Source organism: Lissotriton vulgaris, chromosome 11 (assembly GCF_964263255.1).
Source record: "Lissotriton vulgaris chromosome 11, aLisVul1.2, whole genome shotgun sequence".
NCBI lineage: Eukaryota > Metazoa > Chordata > Amphibia > Caudata > Salamandridae > Lissotriton > Lissotriton vulgaris.
Window position 1 is genome coordinate 727,962,414 of NC_141699.1, and position 6,000 is coordinate 727,968,413.

The following is a 6,000-nucleotide window of genomic DNA, read 5'->3' on the forward strand; positions in this document are numbered from 1 at the left end:
CGTGAAATACATCTCTATAGTAATAATTCATTGACATAATTTTCATCATATCAAGCTACTTGTAACATCAGAAGTGACCTTCAATAACTTTTTGACATTATTTCCGATACCAGAATAAACCTACAATCAGTGCTTAATTTGTAAAAATATAAGTGCCAGGGCCCTCATCATAAGGTCACTGGAGCCTACACCAACCATTGCCACTCCCAGCACTGCCAATGACAGCACAAATACAACTACTAACCATCAAACCCCTATAACTGTGACAATTCATGCGATTCCAGGCCCCCAAATGTTCCCAGAGAGGCTGCTTCCCACACTCGACAATGACTATTACACACAGTAGGGCTCCATATTCACGTTATTCTATCGATGAGTGTTATATGTTATCTCCCCACCTATTGTAAACTAGCGACTCTGTATTAAATAGTTTTGTCCCAGCTGCCTCTCTCTAGCTGTGGCTAGATTTATTTATTTTATTTATAAAGTTTTATATAGCGCGAACTTGATCCCGAAGGATATCAGAACGCTTTACAATTTGCAGCAAAGGTAACAAATCAGAACATTAGTCTAACATTGGGAATCTTGGCTGAAGACAATGGAGCTGCCGGGGCATTAACTTGGGTCAATGCCTTAATTTTAGATATATTAACTGGCCATTGTATTTATTTTAGCAGATTTATTTCTTTCTATTTATTTTAGGAAATGTATTTAGTTTTGGTATATTTTAGTTTGACTTATTTGCCTTCATTTACTTCAGTGCAACAAAATATAAGCATTGCTTTACTTTGTATTAATACTGTTTATTTTTGTGATAGTTCCTAAAAAAAGGGCCGATTATGACTCATGCATTGTAATGGTTGTTTCCCCCTTTACAGAGACTACTTACTATAAAATCGGGGTGGGCCTAGCTCATGATGTCATTTTGTGGGGACCCCTTGAAGAAAGCGGGCAGAACCTTTGCAAAACTTTGTGCCCCCCTATTCAGTAGTGCAATTATCCAAACACTGACAGGATTGAGCCTAAATAAAAATATACTGACATACGTAATGCCAAGTCAGACGTCATCATGGAGTCATGTTTAAATGAACAATCCAGCGCCATCCTACACCTCCCCATTCCACAAAATTATACAATTCAGACCGACAACACAAACTAGAAGGGGGCGTTGCTGTCATCATTAAACATTCCATGTGGAAACAGCGACACACGGAAGAACACACAAGGGTACACCATCATACTACTTACATTTTGTAGCCTGGTGTCAATTTAATGCAGGGCTTAATTTGTGCCAGTGATTAGCGCCAGCACTTAATTGGCAGGGCCGGGTCTAGTGGGACTCTGATTCTACACGCACGAGGCGCACAGTGCATGTAAAATGTTTTAATTTAACTTACAGCACACTTGCTAGTACTAATACTTAATTAACTCCAAGTCTCGTGCAGCCGCATCGAAATGTGTTTAGTTTTTCATATCTCAGTTTACCCTTAATTGTTCACGATCACTTGAATAATGAAATATTCTGAGTGGGAGAGCTCTTTGGCAGCACTCTGCCAGGTTTCTCTCTTGTCACTCTCATGCTGCTGTGTTAAAGAGCCTCGGTTCTACCGCACAAAGAATTAGGGTGACCAACTGGCATTGGTGCAAATTCAGGACGGTGAGTGTAAAAATTCAGGACAAAGGGTCAAAATTCAGGACACGAATTCAGGACAGGAGGTCAAAATTCAGGACAAAACTTCAGGACAATAGGTACGTTTTACAGACACATCAGAGGTCGCGCAATAGTATATAAGTAAGCCCAGCCATTTCCAAAAGTATTCAACCATTTGCAAACCTATCCATCATGTATCCTTCCATCTATCATTTCACTCATCCATCCCTTCATCCATCCCCTCATCCATCCTTTCACTCATCCTCCATTATTCATCCATCCACCCTTTCACCCTATCCATCTGTACACTTATCCATCCACTCTTCATCCCATCCATCCATTCACTCATCCATTCAGCCATTTACCCTTTCACCAATCCAGCCATCCTTTCACTTACTAATCCTTCCACCCATCCACTCTTTTAGTCATCCATCCATCCTCCCTTTCTCTCTCCATCGACCCTTTCACTTAGCCTTCCTTCCATCCACCCACCCATCCATCCATCTACTCATCCACTCATGAATCCATCCATTGCCCCTATCACTCATCCATCTATCATTTCACTCCTTCACACATCTATTCATCCTTTTGCCCATCTACCCTCCCTTTCACTCAGTCATCCATCCTTACACCCACCCTTTCACTCATATGTCCATTCATTCACCCTTGCACTTATCAATCCATCAATCCATCCATCATTTCACTCATCCACCTACCCCCATCATCCACCCACCATCCACCCACCCACCCATCCTTTCACCCACCCACCATCCAATCCACTGATCCATCATTTCACCCATCCACCATCCACCCACCCACTCATCCATCCATCCTATCACCCACCCACTCATCATCCATCCATCCTTTCACCCACCCATCATCCATCCAGCCTTTCACCCACCCACTCATCATCCATCCATCCTTTCACCCACCCACTTATCCATCCATCCCTTCACCCACTCTCCATCCATCCATCCTTTCACCCACCCATCCATCCCTTCACCCACTCTCCATCCATCCTGTCACCCACCCATCATCCATCCATCCATCCATCCATCCCCTCATCATCCATCCATCCATCCCCTCATCATCCATCCTTCCCCTCATCATCCGTCCATCCTTTTCCTTCATCATCCATCCATCCTTTTCCCTCATCATCCATCCATCCTTCCCCTCATCATCCATCCATCCTTTTCCCTCATCACCCATCCATCCTTTCCCCCTCATCATCCATCCATCCTTCCCCTCAACATCTATCCATCCATCCATCCATCCTTTCACCCACCCCCTCATCATCCATCCATTCCCTCATCATCCATCCATCCCCTCATCATCCATCCATCCCCTCATCATCCATCCTTTCACCCACCCCCTCATCATCCATCCATCCATCCTTCCCCTCATCATCCATCCATCCTTCCCCTCATCATCCATCCATCCTTCCCCTCATCATCCATCCTTTCCCGTCATCATCCATCCTTTCCCGTCATCCATCCATCCTTCCTTCCCCTCATCCATCCTTCCTTTCATCCATCCTTCCTTTCATCCATCCTTCCCCTCACCCATCCATCCCATCCATTTATCCTGCCCTTCATCCATCCATTCTTCCCCTTACCCATCCATCCCATCCATTTATCCTGCCCTCCATCCATCCATCCTTCCCCTCCATCCATCCATCCTTCTCCTCATCCATCATCCTTCCCCTCACCCATCCATCCCATCCATTTATCCTGCCCCTCATCCATCCATCCTTCCCCTCCATCCATCCATCCATCCTTCCCCTCATCCATTTATCCTTCCCCTCATCCATCCATCCTTCCCCTCCATCCCTCATCCTTCCCCTCATCCATCTTTCCCCTCATCAATCATCCAGCTACCCTTCCACCCATACATCCAGCTATTAACATTTTCTCTCCATCCTTCCCCTCACTCATCAATCCATCTATCCTCTCTCATTATCCATTTATTCAATCTTTCATTCATCCATTCATCCATTCACCCTTTCACTAAATCATCCAGCCATTCACACATCACATTCACTTACTTACACGCCCACCTTTCCATATTAATTTTGAGCTGAGCCCTTTTGAGAAGAGGCCCATCAAGAACTTCACCCTCGCTGCAGGGGCCGTTCCAGGACTGGGACGGAAGCCACCCAGGGAGGAGACAGGATCCACCACAGGGGGGTACAAGAGCCATCACAGGCGGGGGTGGACTGGAGCCACAACATGGGGGGACAGGAGCAGGAGTCATCACAGGAGAGGGAACGTGATCCACCAGGGTGGGCACAGGGGTGGGCATGCAGTATTCTAGTATCATCTTGGGCTTCTCGCCCCCTCCTGCACAAGACAACGAGAAGACAGGCTCTCTGTCCAAAATACCATCCCCCACTGTCATGTACAGTACTTACAGGAGATACTCTAAGAGAACTGATTGTCCTCCATACTTTGTTAATCAGTGTGGGTGCGATTGTGCCATTTCTTTATTGTATTACATTATGCATGTTTGAAGAACCGAGGCTTGCTTGCAACTTAGTGACAGTAATTAAGCTCGGTGAAGAGAAGCAGGTGCTGCCTCGGTGTAATCAGGGGTGTAATCTGGCCGAGTCTAGGATGTTTGGGGCCCTGGGTAGAAATTGAATGTTTGAGCCCCCCTCTAAATAACAGATACAAGACGCATTCAGGGTTGTTTGCATGTGAATGGATGCCTCCTGCTCCTGAATTTGCAGCCCCTCCCTCATGCACCTTCAAGCACCTCTTAACAGCTCATCAAGGGCTGGAGGTGTGAGGGTTGCCATCCCGCTGTGCCTCTACAGTGCTGCTGGGGGTCTGAGCTTTCATACAGCATCGGAGTCAAGAAGGGAGGTGGGGTCAAGCTGTGCCCGGTTAAAATTACGGACAAATGGTAGGTGCAGGGGCGTGGTGACCACCGGCGTGCTTGGTAACTTCCGGATTCAGCCAGCCACTCGCCCACCCGGAAATGCTTTATTTACTTTGTGCGTGCCGCGCTCCCGTTTTTTAATGGTGGACGCGGTTTTGATTTAGCAGGGTGGATGGCGTCCACCCTGAAAAACCCTCGGAAATAAGTGGGGGGATGCCGTCCACCCGCGTGGTACCCCGACTCGTGCCCTGAGGTAGAGTGAGAGAGGGGTGGGGTGAAGAGAGGGGATGGTGAAGCAGAGACAGGAGGGCAATAGGAGTGTCGCACGAAGGAGGATAGTGAGAAAAAATGAGGGCTGCCCGTAGTTAGTTATTTATTCTACATGAGATCAAATGCTCAGCAAATATCCACACAAGACAAAACAACTATTATCCACATAAATGTGATTAAAAAGCAAAATACAAGTAAAATAAAGTGTGTGTTGCTCATAGGGTGCCGGGGAAGCCAGGAAGTAGCCACTTTGTGTTCTGTGCGGTCAGAGGCAGTCTGTGGCCTAGCCGGGAATGAAAGGGGAGAGGGGGAGTTGCCTGACAGAAAAGATAGTAGGTGTATAGCGACTGTCCCGACAGCCTATATGCGCTCCAGAGGGTACGTGTGCTCGACGGGAGAGGGTACCCTCCCGGGAGGGTAAGGAGCCTGATGCGTTCAGAGAGCCAAGCTGGAGTGGTGATGTCGTCGCTTATTAGTTTGTCCCTCGCGCTTGGGAAACAGCCACGGTGTATGGGCGCCGGCGAGGGCTGGCTTCCTGTTCCTTGCATAACGCTGTCCCCTGTATAACGGAAAGGAGCCTTCACCCGCCCATTGAAGCGCACACGGGCTCCCTCCAGAAAAGAGGCCCGGAGTCTTGAAGCCATGTGCCCGGCGTTACCTGAGTGAAAGGCTGCGTCCCCTTCTTCGGCGTTGAAGAGCTCCAAAGAGTAGTTTTTCCGCAACGTTGTATCCAGCACTCGCCTTTCAGAGGAAGTACCGAGCCGACTTTTATGACAGGACTTTGCCCCATCCTCTTCGCATCACTGCCCACCTGCGCCTCGAGGCCCACGTGACGCCTCCTCAGCCAGGCCCAGGAGCGGCGTGACGCAGGCCCCGAGGCCGGCCGTTCACCTGCATCGGAGCGCACCTCGCCACGCGCCCCTTTATCTCTTCTGCCCCCTACAGATCTTTCACCGAATAGGCCATAAAGATGTACCGACAGACAGCAGCAAGTGCAGGAAGGGGCAGGGGCAGTGTGTTTATACAAAAAACACTACAGTGTAAGCAGATGTTTGTCAAAGGCCACAAATTCGATTTACAAACTGAAACTGAACGGTGCCTTGCATCCAGTTTGGAATTTTCTGAGTTTAATTACTAAATCCTGCAATGAAAATTAAAAGGAATTTAAAAATGTAGGATCAAAAATGTCTGAAAACTTC

The 6,000-nt window shown here is 47.6% G+C and overlaps 1 protein-coding gene across 1 annotated transcript in view; it reads right to left on the reverse strand.

Moving 5' to 3' along the window:
- LOC147683395 (unconventional myosin-VIIb-like) overlaps window positions 1-5,741 on the reverse strand; it is a 1,214,266-nt gene extending 1,208,525 nt beyond the window's left edge. The window contains exon 1 of the mRNA XM_086943813.1: window positions 5,460-5,741. The gene's annotated coding sequence lies outside the window, so the exon portion shown is untranslated. The remainder of the gene's footprint in view (window positions 1-5,459) is intronic.
- Between the last annotated feature and the right edge of the window lie 259 nt (window positions 5,742-6,000).